Source organism: Cetorhinus maximus, chromosome 21 (assembly GCF_964194155.1).
Source record: "Cetorhinus maximus chromosome 21, sCetMax3.hap1.1, whole genome shotgun sequence".
NCBI lineage: Eukaryota > Metazoa > Chordata > Chondrichthyes > Lamniformes > Cetorhinidae > Cetorhinus > Cetorhinus maximus.
Window position 1 is genome coordinate 37,040,712 of NC_135899.1, and position 13,021 is coordinate 37,053,732.

General features: G+C 45.1%; 2 protein-coding genes and 1 long non-coding RNA gene across 3 annotated transcripts in view; 1 reads left to right on the top strand and 2 right to left on the bottom strand.

Moving 5' to 3' along the window:
• LOC144695293 (uncharacterized) overlaps positions 1 to 9,097 on the top strand; it is a 226,234-nt gene extending 217,137 nt beyond the window's left edge. Inside the window, exon 2 of the long non-coding RNA XR_013579922.1 lies at positions 7,261 to 9,097. This is a non-coding gene — a long non-coding RNA (uncharacterized LOC144695293). The remainder of the gene's footprint in view (positions 1 to 7,260) is intronic.
• LOC144695222 (uncharacterized) overlaps positions 1 to 13,021 on the bottom strand; it is a 579,912-nt gene that overhangs the window by 414,126 nt on the left and 152,765 nt on the right. The window lies entirely within an intron of this gene.
• Positions 1 to 13,021, bottom strand: part of LOC144695252 (uncharacterized) — a 233,413-nt gene that overhangs the window by 128,086 nt on the left and 92,306 nt on the right. The window lies entirely within an intron of this gene.

Sequence of the window (13,021 nt, forward strand, 5' to 3'; positions counted from 1 at the left end):
CGTTCTTGTACATTACGTCTGCTACGAGGAGGCGCCCGCCCACCACCTCCTTAACCTCGGAGACGGTGAAGTTGCCTCCCCGCAGCAGAATACCCAGGCCGGAGGAACGAGAGTCGTTTCCGCCCGACCAGATCGATGGCCCATGGGACCACCATCATGACCATTGCCTGTAGGAGCTGAGGTGCGGTATCGCGCACTCCTGCAGAAACAACAGGTCAGCTTTGACCTTGGCAAGGTAGTCCAAGGTCGCAACACATCGCATAGTAGATTTAATGCTACGCACATTTATGGATACAATCTTTAAACCCATTTTAAAGCATTTATTCTCCTACCAAACCCGTTGTCTCTGAGAGTCCCAGACCTTTAGTCTGCTCCTTCATACCCGTAGTGAGCTCAAATTCCTTCACTTTGGATGGGCTGAGGTAGTTCTCCTTGGCAGTGTTCTGCTCAGGTGGCATCTGGACGTTCGCGTAGAGAGCGGGTTTTGAGATGACCTTTGCTGGAGAAGCTTCTCCAAAACTCACCCCCTCTGGGGTATTGCTGTTCCCGGCTTCCTGGAGCTGGGGTGCAATGATTACCTCACTGCTCCCAGATTCCAGGGGCTGTGGTGCACTGGCCTCCTCAGGTTGCAGGCAAAGTTGGGGTGCGCTGGTCTCCTTGTTGTCTCCAATGTTCTGGAGCTCGGGTGTCTCGTCCTCCAACGCCCTGCAGCTTTGCCGCCTCTTCTGTCGGTGCCGCCCTGGCACTTCCTCATCCGAAGAGCTGCTGCCTTTGTCATCCATGTCGGATGGGAGATGCCTCTTGCCGCTTGTCTGGGAAGTGGCTTTGCTTCTTCTTCGCTCCTTCTTCCTTTTGGCATTCTTCACCGTCCGCCACTCCCCCTGCTGCTTTTCCACTGCTGCCTCCTCCTCCATTGATTCGCTGTCCTGAGGACTGGGAGGTTCAGGGGGTAGTGCTGCTGATTGGCTATCTGTTGCCTCAATCTCTTCCTCCACCTTGTCTCTCTCTGTGTCCTCCTTTGTCCCGTTGAGCTCCCTGGGGGCCTTGGTGGTTGGAGTGACACGAAGCATTTCTTCTGCTTCCCCCTCGTTGGCTTTGGCTGCCTGTGCGTAAGTACGGCAGCGTTTGGGGCAGGTCCTGTAGAGGTGACCTGCCTCGCCACACAGGTTGCAGCACTTGGCCTGTTTGCAGTCTTTTGCCTGGTGCCCTTCCTGTTTGCAGATCTTGCAGAGGGAGGCGCTGCAGTTGGCCGCCACATGACCAGCCTTGCCGCATGAGCGACAATGCTTGGGTTGCCCAGCGTAGACCAGGTAGCCGCGGTTTCCCCCGATAGCGAATCTGGAAGGAGGGTGGAAAATGGCTCCCTTACCGTCGGTCTTTAGCGTGACCTTAAACTGGCGTTTGCCTGTCCAGATCCCCAACTCGTCTCGAATCTCGGTGCCGCTCCCCACCTTATCGAAGTACCTGGCGAGGAAGGTGACCACGTCGGCGACAGGGACGAAGGGGTTGTACAGATGCACCATCACCACACGTTCCCGTTGCAACGGCAGCGAAAAGAGCGGCTCCGCCGTCAGGATCTTCATCTCCGGCAGGTCTCTCTTCTCCTCGAACACCCTCAGGAGCTGGACGCAGTCTGCCACCCGCTTGAACGTTACGTCGAAAAAACCAGCTTTGGGGAAGTCCTGCAGGGATAAGATCTCCGGAGCTTCAAAGCCGCACGCCTTCAACAGGATCCTCCTGGCAAAAAAGACCCGATCCATAGGTGATCCTCCTTCGCTGTCCTTCACCGTGACTCGGACGGTGTTAGATAACCCATGGTATGGATTTCGATTGGTTATAGCCTTTGCTTCCGACCTTACCTTGGAAGGATCATGGTGTCTCCCCTGCCAGGTAAGTATCCAACCTGCTCACACTAACAGCACCGTCCCTCCTGCCCCCGGGTCACATAGTCAAAGTGTCCCTCAATTTATTTCCTTAGAGTCGGTCACTCTGGACTCCATCTCAGAGTCACAGTAACTCCCCAAGTTGCAGTGTTACTCTCTGAGCACAGAGTCACTCCCCTAGTCAGAGTAACTGCACAAGTCCCAGAGTCACTCCTCAAGTAATTGAATAAATCCCCAAGCACGAGCCAAATCTCCTCACTAATCTCTCTCTCTCCTGTCCATATGCTGATCCCACCACTGCACGTCATCGCTGCCTTGGATGTTATAGATCTTCCTCTTCTGATCTGCTGTCAAACACATCCGAGGCTACACATCCCACACTGATGTTGTCAGTTTGAAAGCCTCCGAGGATGAAGAATGTTATTCCCACACTAGAAATCTCTGTCAAACGTTTACCGGGGGAACTGAGACAGCAGCTGGAATAAGTGAGGTTTTATTCAGATGGGACAATGACAAGTTTAAATCCCCACCTGATCTGCTGCTCAAAGTCGCCTCCGTTTCACCGGTCAGTTTCCCAAACTTCAGGAAACTCATGTTACTCCAGAAATATTTGGATTGGCTGTGAGAGACGTCAATCAGAGAGCCCCACCCACTCTGCCCATTCCCTCCCCTTCCTGTTCCACAGCTGCTTCACTTCCTGTAGGGACTCAACACCAACTCAGGACATGGTGAGTGAACGAACACAATTTATAATAATTACATCACATAATATCCACACTAATCTTCAGGCAGCCTGACTATCCTGTGGGGAATCAGCTGTGGAAATGCCCCTTATGCTGTGTGAGAACATCCAGCTGAGAGAGCTGTTTACTCGGTGCTTTGTGCTGAACTGTTTGCCTGGAGCTGTGTGTTGGATATTGAGTGTGTTTATTGGAAGCATTTCCCTTCTGATTTACAGGCTGACTTTTGTTGATGGCTCATTACTGAATATGAGAAGGTGAGGTGTAATTATCTGGGAGGTGCAGAGTGTCTGAGGATTCTTACTGATTTCCTATTGTTGAGTTCTGTGTGTGTGTGTTGGGAGCTGGTTATTGTCCTGTGGACTGTGAATGGTCAGTTCTGTCTGTGTGTTGGGATTTGGATGTTTCCTGTCTTTTCAAATCCATCCAAGACCTTCCCCTCTCTCTCTCTCCCTCCCCCCCCCCCTCCCCCAACCATCTCTCTAACCTCCTCAGAAAAGAAAAAACAGAAATACTTGCATTTATATAGCGCATTTCACGACCACCAGATGTCCCAAAGCTCTTTATAACTTTAAAACCCTACTTTAAAAGTGTAGTCATTGCTTTAATCTGGGAAGCCTGATGGCTAGTATGTGCACAGCAAGCTCCCAAATATTGTTCATACATGTAAAGTGCTTTGGGACATTGAGCAATGTTAAAGATGCTATATAAATGTGAGTTGTTGTTGTGTATTATTGTGTGACAAGTCAGAAAGTGAGCAGGCATTCAGTGGGAGCAGTGTGATTCCCATCCTGGTTCACTATCCTATTGACCCTCGCTGTGAAGCAGTCTCCCAGTGAGGGGACAGACTCATTGTAAAGGGAGATCGGGTTATAACCTATAACTGCCAGCAGAGCAGGGTAGGAATGGCTGCACACGAGCTCAAACTCAGTGTGTCAAAGAGCTCTGAAGGATACACCTTCAGGCTGCAGTCCCCTCCCCACATGGACGGGGTGGGGGGTGGGGTTGAGGGTAGTTCCTGATCCCAGCCCAGATAGAGAGGAGGCAGTGGGCAGAGAGTCAAGTGGCAGAGAGGGAGCCAGTGCTGCTCCTGACATGTCGATCTACTGGTTTGATGATAATTATAGAATGAGGGCTGTGCCGGGCTGTGAGACTGTGGTGGAATACAATCCTGCTGCTGCTGATGGTTCACTGCACCTCATGGATACTCAGTTTTGGAATCTGACCTTGGTCTACTCCCCTAGTGATGATTAACATGGTGAAGTACTCATTCATCAGTTGGGAGGGGAGAGGTAGGTTTCCTTGAACTTGTTTGACCTGAAGCCATGAGACTCCATGGAGTCAAAATTGAGACTTCCCCACCTGCCAGTGGGATGGGACATACCCAGGGATGGTGACGGAGGAGTCTGGGATGTTTCCAGATTGATATGATTCAGTGAGTATCATTGACCAGTCTGTGGGGCAGCTCTCCTCACTTGGTTACTTGACCTCAGACCTTGGTAAGAGAGACTTTATAGATTTCACTGGGCTGAGATCACCTTAATGTTATTCTGACACAATGCTAGGATTGTCCAGATCTATCTGATTTTCCTCTTGTTATTGGATTTGTAGTGATTGTTTATCATCGTTTGTGAGAATATTTGAGACATCTGTTAGAAGTCTACCGTATTGTGTGGACTGGAGTCACATGGAGACCAGACCAGGCAGTTGTAGCAGGTTCCCTTCCCTGAAGAGCAATATTTGGGTTTTTAGGACAGTTTTCATGTTTTTATTTTGATTCTATCCCACAAATTCCAAAATTTATTAAATTCCATTTCGCAACCTGGAGTGGTTGAGGTGAATAGCAAATATGTCTTTAAGGGGAAACTAGATAAGCACATGAGGGAGAAAGGAGCAGAAGGATATGCTGATAGGGTGAGATGAAGAGGGGTGAGCGGAGGCTTCTGTGAAGCATAAACACCAGCAAGGACCAATTGGGCTGAATGGCCGGTTTCTGCACTTTAATTCTATGTATGTAACTTTCCATGGTGGGATTTGAACTCTCAATCTCTCAATTGTTAATCCAGCACCATAGCAATTCAATGCCATACCTGGAAATACATTTATTGTCATTTCTTTTAATACCTTCTTAGAAGATTTTCTCTGAAGGCTTGAAGATGGGCTTGGATTTGATAGATTTGCCCATGGCTGTGGCTGATAGCTGAATTTGGGATGTGCAGTCTGAGCGAGTGCAGTGTATCTAATTTTCCAGGATAAACCAGAACCCTTCAATCAGCTACACTGAAGCAGTATTTTCCTTAGCTTCTCGCACTTCCTGTCCAGTGTATTTTCTTGAAATAATTTTGGAAAATGAGGGGAGAACTTTCAAAATCTCCATTGAATTTTTTTAATATTAAACACATACTCTAAGGTTAAAACTGGTCTTCGCCAGCACAACACAAGCTCATAATAAATTGATAGCTCGTTTTACACTCCACTTGACTGTCTTTTCCATTGTCCTCACAGTGCCTGGGAAGAAGGGGCACTGGGATGAGGAAAGAAAGTAGCCATGTTGTCTGCTCCTGGTCACTATCCAGTGTCCCTGCTGGAAACAGAGGGTGTGTGACAGTCACGTGAGGAAAAAGAAAGGACTTGCATCTGATTCCCCCGCACCGGAATAGCAGACTGGCACTCACTGTGGAACAGTCTCTAACTGTGGAGTCAGTCCCTTCAGCAAAAGAGGAGAGTGAGTTGGAGGAAATCATGTTTCCTTTTCTTGTTTTACAGGAGGATTGCACCGTACTACACCAGAGAATATAGAGAGGGTAGACACCACAGATAGACCCTGACCATCACTCAAGGACCAACTGCACAAGTGTTGGAAGATATCTAGTCCACTCACAGCATTGCTCAACACAGAGAAGGTTGGACAGTGAAACTATCAGCTGGAAATTGGTCAGAACATGGGAGCTTTGACATACCATCAGACCTGAAACTTGTCAGTGGTGTGGAACCTTCCATCAGAACCATCCTTTCTTAGGGTTTGGCTGTGGGCGATTGGTCAGGGTGAGCCTGGGAGTAAGTGTGATTGGGCTCCAAGTGTGGTGAGAGCTTCAATCATTCATCGAACCTCATGAGCCACTGACCCATTTCTACAGGTGAGAGGCTGTTCACATGTCAGGTGTGTGAAGAGGGCTCCACATGTTCATAAGATCTCCTAACAAGCAAGGTGATTCTGTTGTACAACTTGCAGTTACATGGAAGAGAAACCATTCAAGTGTGAGGTGTGTGACCAAACCTTCGCACTGTCTTCGGCATTCATGAAACACCAATGCATTCACACTGGGGAGAAGCCATTCAAGTGTGAGGTTTGTAACAGGGGTTTTAAACAGTCATCGGGCCTGGTGAAACACTGTCGCGTTCACACAGGGGAGAAACCATTTGTGTGTGAGGTGTGCAACAAATCATTCTCGGAGTCATCAACCCTCCGTGCACACCAATGCCTTCACACAGGGGAGAAACCATTCCCATGTGGGTTATGCAACAAATCATTCTTGAGTTCATCGCAGTTCCTCATGCATCAACATGTGCACACCGGAGAGGAACCGTTCACATGCAGTGTGTGCAACAAATCATTCTTGTATTTATCAACCCTCCAGGAACACCAGCGGATTCATACAGGGGAGAAACCATTCACATGTGAGGTGTGCAAAAAATCATTCTCCAACGCATCAAGCCTCCGCAGGCACCAGCGAATTCACACAGGGGAAAAACCGTTCACATGCGAACAATGCAAAGAATCATTCTCACAGTCATCGCATCTCCGCGCACACCAACTCATTCACACAAGGGAGAAACCTTTCACATGCGAGGTATGCAGCAGATTGTTCTCACGTTCATCGACACTCCGCAAACACCAACGTACTCACACAGGGGAGAAACCCCATCGGTGTGAATTCTGTAATAAAGCTTTCACACAGTTCTTGGACCTCCTGAACCATCAGGAAACACACACAGGGGACAAACCCTTCCAGTGTGATGTGTGCCAGGATTGTTTCACCTACTCCTCCTCTCTCACCATACACCAACGTCTCCACACGGACTTGGAGCCGGGTCACCGGCTTCCGTTACACTGAGAGTTGTCTGTGCTGTTTACCCTCTAGTGCTCACACAGGGGAGCTCATGTTCCAAAGTACTGCCTGTCTCAGCAGCATCTGTCTCAAACCTATCCCACCATCAGTCCAATCATTTCAAAAAAGCCAATTTAACCTTTGTCCAGATCACCAGACATCACCAAAAGAAGACATCAATATCTATAGAAGCTCTTGCTTGTGCACAGATGCCACTGTGTCTCTGGGAGGATTTCCTCAGCTACAGGAAGTAAGTGATTCAGGAGAATGTGTGCCAGGATGTTCCCTGCTCTGGACAAGAGGGAAATATCTCAAGGTTTTCACAGTGTGATTTATCTCCCTTCTTGAAGACAGTTATAATTGTCACATTCCTGAAATCAGGGGGAGTTCTTATTCCTCCCAAATCCGTAGGATGAGTTCATGGAGTCTTGATGTGAGCAGAAGTCCACCAGCTTTGAAGACCTCAGCTGGAATATCATTGGGGCCACAGGCTTTGTTATTTTTCATCTGTTTGATTGTTTGTTGCAGTTCTCCCATCAATGGTGACTCACCCATGGATTCTACCACAGGCACTGGGGGATAGACTGGAGGATATCGCTTGAGGAGTTGTTCAAAATGCTCTTTCCAGCCTTAACAGATGGCGTTGTCATTCTAAAGTAGAGAAACATCATCCTGTGAATGAAGGGGATGTTGTCCATTTGACCTCGATCTATAGATGACCCTGGTGTCTTAAAAAGATTTGTATCTCATAATGACCAGCATATTGTTGGATCTCTCCGCCTTTCTCTTCTCTCCTGCTGCCTTCCTGAGTTGCGACCTTAGGTTCTTCTGCCAGGCAATGAAAGCTGATCATTTTTGTCCAGGAGGTCACATATTTGAGTGTCATGTTCGTCGAACCAGTCCTGGTGATGACGATGGTCGAACCCAATGGTCAGGACACAGGAGTTTAGTACAGCTGACTTTATTTGATCCCACTGTTTGGGAATTGAGTTGGATGTGTGAAGAATTTCCAGATTGGTTGTGAGCTGCACCTGGAATTCCTCTCTTTGGTCAGGCTGTTTTAAGGCTGAGACATTGATCTTCTTCCTCTTGAACCTTTGGGCCTTGTGATGTCTTGGTGCTGAGTGGATGTTCATCACTGATCAAACAAGTCAATGATCTGTGCAGCAGGCATCAGTCCCCAACATGGATCGAGTGATACAGACATCACTTAGAACTTTGACTTGGCTTTAGACCTTCCAGAGGAACTTCCAACATGTTCTGTGTTGCCAGATAAACCAAGAAGAAAATCGAGAACAACACCAGGAACTCTACATTCATCGATGTGACCAAAATACTTGACTCATCAAATCGCGAGGTTCTGTGGATTGTGCTCCAACGCTTTGAATATCCAAAAAACTTCATCATAATCCTGCAATTGCTTCATGATGATATGACTGCAACTGTCTTGAGGGGAAGATCTGAAACAGAAGACTTCAAAATTCAGACTGGTGTCAAGCAAGACTGTGTGATAGCCCCCATTCTATTTACAATCTACCTGACGGTGACTATTCTCCTCATCAAAGATCAACTGCCCTCTGGCGTCAGTATTAAATACCATCTCGATGGGAAACTCAGTCACCTCTGTGCCAAAACTAAACTGACCACCATAGATACACATGATCTATAGTTTGCAGATGACTGCAGTGTCATTGTCCACTCTGCACCACCTCCCTTGGTTTCTTCAATTCTGCATGTGTTTGTATGATGGAAACAAACTTCATCCTGTGTCACTGAAATACGATGTCATTTCTGACTATAAGAATTGGGAGCCAGACTAAAGCACATGGATTTTAAAGAAACTTCTGTCTGTAGTATTCTGAGAGAGTTTCCTCTGATGTGTGTGTGTGTGTGTGTGCGCGTTAGTTAAGTGAGCCAACTTGCATGAGTGGCTGTGGGGTAGAATCAGACCCTGCTTTAGTTGGTGATGTGAATTATAGACAGATATACTTCAGGTGACAGGTGTTTGACTAATACCATGGGTAATGTTTGTACTCTCCTGTCGGGGAGGACTACTATCCTGAGTATGGTGAGGGAGTGGGGGTGAGTCTCGACAGACCTGAGCTCCCTCAGCCCATTCTACCTCGATGTAAAAGCGGTGTGATATATTCATCCAAAACTCTTCCAAACTTTATTTCATGTTCTGGGAAAGACCTTGAGTAATTTTCAAATGCTTTGTTATTTTGGTTGATTCAAGATTTTGGTGTATGCTGAATATTGTGTTGTTGTTTGTCTGCTGTTTTATCAATCTTCTGTATCGATTTATAACTCACAATAAGTTGATGTTTTAGCTTAAATTAAACTACCTGATTTGTCACTTAATCTATCAATGTCCCTTTGCAACTTCTCACTCCCATCTACATTACTTACTGTGTCACCTAACTTAGTATCATCAGTAAACTGCCCTATACTATTCCCAATCAAAGTCATTCATCAATATAATGAAAAGCTGAGTCTCTGGTACCGATCCCTCAGGAATATCACCAGACATATCCTGGCCATCACAGAACATTCCCTTTATCCTCACTCTCTATCTTTTATCTCCCAAACAAATTATCAACCCATGTCACAAGGTTCCCTCCAATTCCCTGCACGTTCATCTTGGTGAATAACCTCCTGTGCAGAACATGATCAAATACCTTCTGGAAGTCCGTACAGACAAACCTTCATAGACCCTGTCCAGCATGTTAATGATCTCCTCAAATTGTTTTATAAAATTGGTCATTCGGTTACAATGACTTGCTGCACAAGAATGTAATAACAGCTATAACAACCCAGAGAACATGATGAACATAAGAAATAGGAGCAGGAATAGGTCATTCGACCCCTACAGCCTGCAGCACTATTCAATACGATCAGGGCTAATCTTCTACCTCAATCCCACCTTCCCACACTATCCCCATATCCCTTATTCCCTCAGCATCCAGAAATCCATCAATCTCGGTCTTGAATATATTCAATAACTGAACATCCACAGCTCCCTGGGGTATAAAATTCCAAAGATTCGCAACCCTTTCAGTGAAGACATTTCTCATCTCAGTCCTCATCGGCTGACCTCGAATTCTGAAGCTTGAATGACAGGTTGAAACAAACCTTCTACAGCAACAAACTTCCAAGTGTCAGCTAGTGAGTGATATTTCCATTGTCACAGTCAGTGCAGTTCCCTTTCCTTCACTCAAACTGGTTGTGAAGTCTCCTGCCTCACACTGACCCCATTTATAAACTGTTGTGATGTCTGATCTCACTGGGATGTACAGTGTGAGGGTGAGGCTTGTCCAGTGATCACACGGTTTGACCCGTCCAGTTAAAGGGCCTTCATTTTGATTAAACAGACCTTGTCAAACCCTGGGGCTTCATTTTGGTGACAAGTACTTATTGTGCTCGAATACAATAACAGGTTTCCACTCAGTTACAACCCAGAGAACAGGGTGCACGGGTGAAAGACAAGGATGGGATTGTTTCTCTCCTAGCAATGACGTTACATTGTTGTACACATTTACAGCATCATGTGGAGGCCATTCAGCCCCTTGATCCCGGTCCCAATTTAATTTCATGATGGCTGATTCGTATCGCAAATCTATTTCCCTGTCTTTTGATCCTGATCCCCTGATAAACTTTGAAACATTGGAACAGGAGGAGGCTATTCAGCCCCTCAAGCAAGTTCCACTATTCAATTCGACTTTGGCTGATTTGTATATTCACCCCATCCACTCCACTTGGTTCCATATTCCTTCATACTCTTCGTGACATAAATCTATAAATCGAATTTTAGTTATTATACGTTGACATTTCAAAGCAGTAACTGTGTTTGGGGTGTTGGGTAAACTGAAGACAGAAGTTAAAGGGGCAGTATTTGCCTGGAAAGTGGAGGTGACATTGTTCCGTGTGTATTGGAATGGTGCACAGCTTGGGAGAGACATTATCTGTGTTATGCATTCAGGATTACTTGCTACTGCCCCCAAGAATTCTCTTAGAAGACACGTCAATCCAAAGTTTTTCACTTCTGTAGGGACCACCCATATGTATGCCCCAGTTCTCTGGAGAATTCTCCTCAGCTCCACGTATTCTCAGAGGTAAAACTTTCATTTACCCTCTCTTGACTATGGAAGCCTCAGTCCCTTGTTCTGGTTCCTTTTCCAATACTTCCAAACGAATCTACTGGCTACTTTCATTTGCAATAAGACACTATCAGGCCCACTGTAGATTCTCCCACTGGCTTCAAACAGGCAATATTTCAGCTTCTGTTCCTCACAAAATTCAAACTGAGATTAAGCCTCACCCACCTTCCTTGCGATCAATGATGTTAGTAGTTTACTCTGCTTGCAGTGCAGACCTGTCTAACTGTCATCTATTTTGGCTAAATTCTCTCAGTGAGTTGCAAAACAAATGAGGTCCAAACTTCAACTAAAATCTCTACAGCAAACACCAGATAAATTGAAACCAGAGAGCTTTCCTAAGTGCCACCCATCTCCATGACGACGGAGTCTGCTCTGGCTTGTCCTGAAACTGACCTTTAAATTAATTCTCCCTTAGTTACAATTTCTTCTTTGACCTGATGAAGTAAATGAGTTTTACAGTCTTTCAGGGATCACTGGGTGATATTAAGTTAATTTAGCATTTAAGTCCCAAAACAAAAAAATCTCTCTGGACTGTCATTACTGCAAGGAGTACATACATCATGTCTCCAGCTAAGTAAGCCCTCCTGCTGTTTTAGAGCTCTCTCTATTCTGACCTTTTTCACCGACAGCCTAAAATTTACATTCCAAAAATGAAAAATGTATATTCCAAAACACACAAACCATGAACTAAGTATTCACAACACTCCCCACCAGAAGAAAATGAAAATGCATCATCAAGTGCTGTGTTTTCATTTATACCGTTGTCATGAAGAGATATTAATGTATATAATGTTAGTGGAATTTTTTTTAAATGGAGGTTTAGCCTGTCTGTGAGTTAATTGGATTAAAGCCAGCCAGTCTGGGTGCTTTGATGTATAAGTAGTTGAGATGTAAACAGTAAGGTAAAGGGTGTACTTGCATTTTGTTGAATAAACCATTCAAAAACTGGGGGTGAAATCTTGCACCTAGCTAGGAGACACCAAGAAATATGTTAATATTACTAATAAAATTAGTTCTATGAAAGGGGTTTTATTGTTAGAAGAGGTGGAGCTCAAAGGGCCTGGTGATACAATGAGAATTTACATTCAAAGGAAAAGCTGGGTTTAACAGAAAGGAGTATGTGTGTGCAGGTCAGAGGCATGTAAAATCTAAGCCTGTAAGCCAACAACTGTCTGCAAAGGAACCAAATCGAAAGGAACCTCATTTTGAATTTGTAAGGTAAAAAATGCTTTGTCTGGTGTCTGTTCAAGTCTATTGGTTATTGTTATAATAGTAATTTGTAGCCATGTGTATGTGCTTAATTTGTTGTAAATTAATAAATGTTTCACTTAGTTTGATGTAAAAACCTCTCAAGAACTGGTGGACTTATTCCTGAATTTAAAGCTGCAACTCAAAACATACCAATTGAAAATGTAGGTTATGACAGTTGTTTAAAGTTTCCCTCTGAGATTTTAAATAACTCAGCCTTTACAAACTGCTATGTCATAACAATTGGAGGCTCTTGGCAGGATAATATTTATAATTCCTTGATTGGTTTGGAATTGGTAAATCTTAAGGTTACGGGTACAAGAGGCACTTTGAATTCAAGAGTTGGTGAGATATTTTAGAAGTGGTGAGATTGCAAGATGGCTTTGGCAATTGCTAAGACTTGTCTGGGAGTAGAAGATATAACTCTGATTAGGCTACAACAGATAACCAAGAGTAAGTTAACAGAGTTGGCAGGTAAATTAAAATTGGGGTTACCTGAAGGGGCTAGGAAATCAGATATAATTAAAAGTATAGCACAGCATCTACAGTAGGAAGTGAAACCTGACACTAGTGAGACACAGCTGGAGGCAGTGAGACTTCAGTTACAATTGAAGACGCTTGAAGTTGAACAAGCAAAGGAACTGAAAAAACTTGAATTAGAAGCAAAGGACAGAGAAATGGCTTTTAAAAGGGAACAAGTAGAAAGGCAGGAGAGAGAAAGAAAACAGGAAAGGGAATTAGAAATTGTGAAGATAGAGAGGGAGGAAAGAGAAAAAAAGAGAGAGAATTCCAACTGAAAATGTTGGCAGTCATAAAAGAGACACCAGTAGGTGAGGAAGGACTTATCTACAAAGTAGAACCCAGTGAGGATGTGTTTAAATATG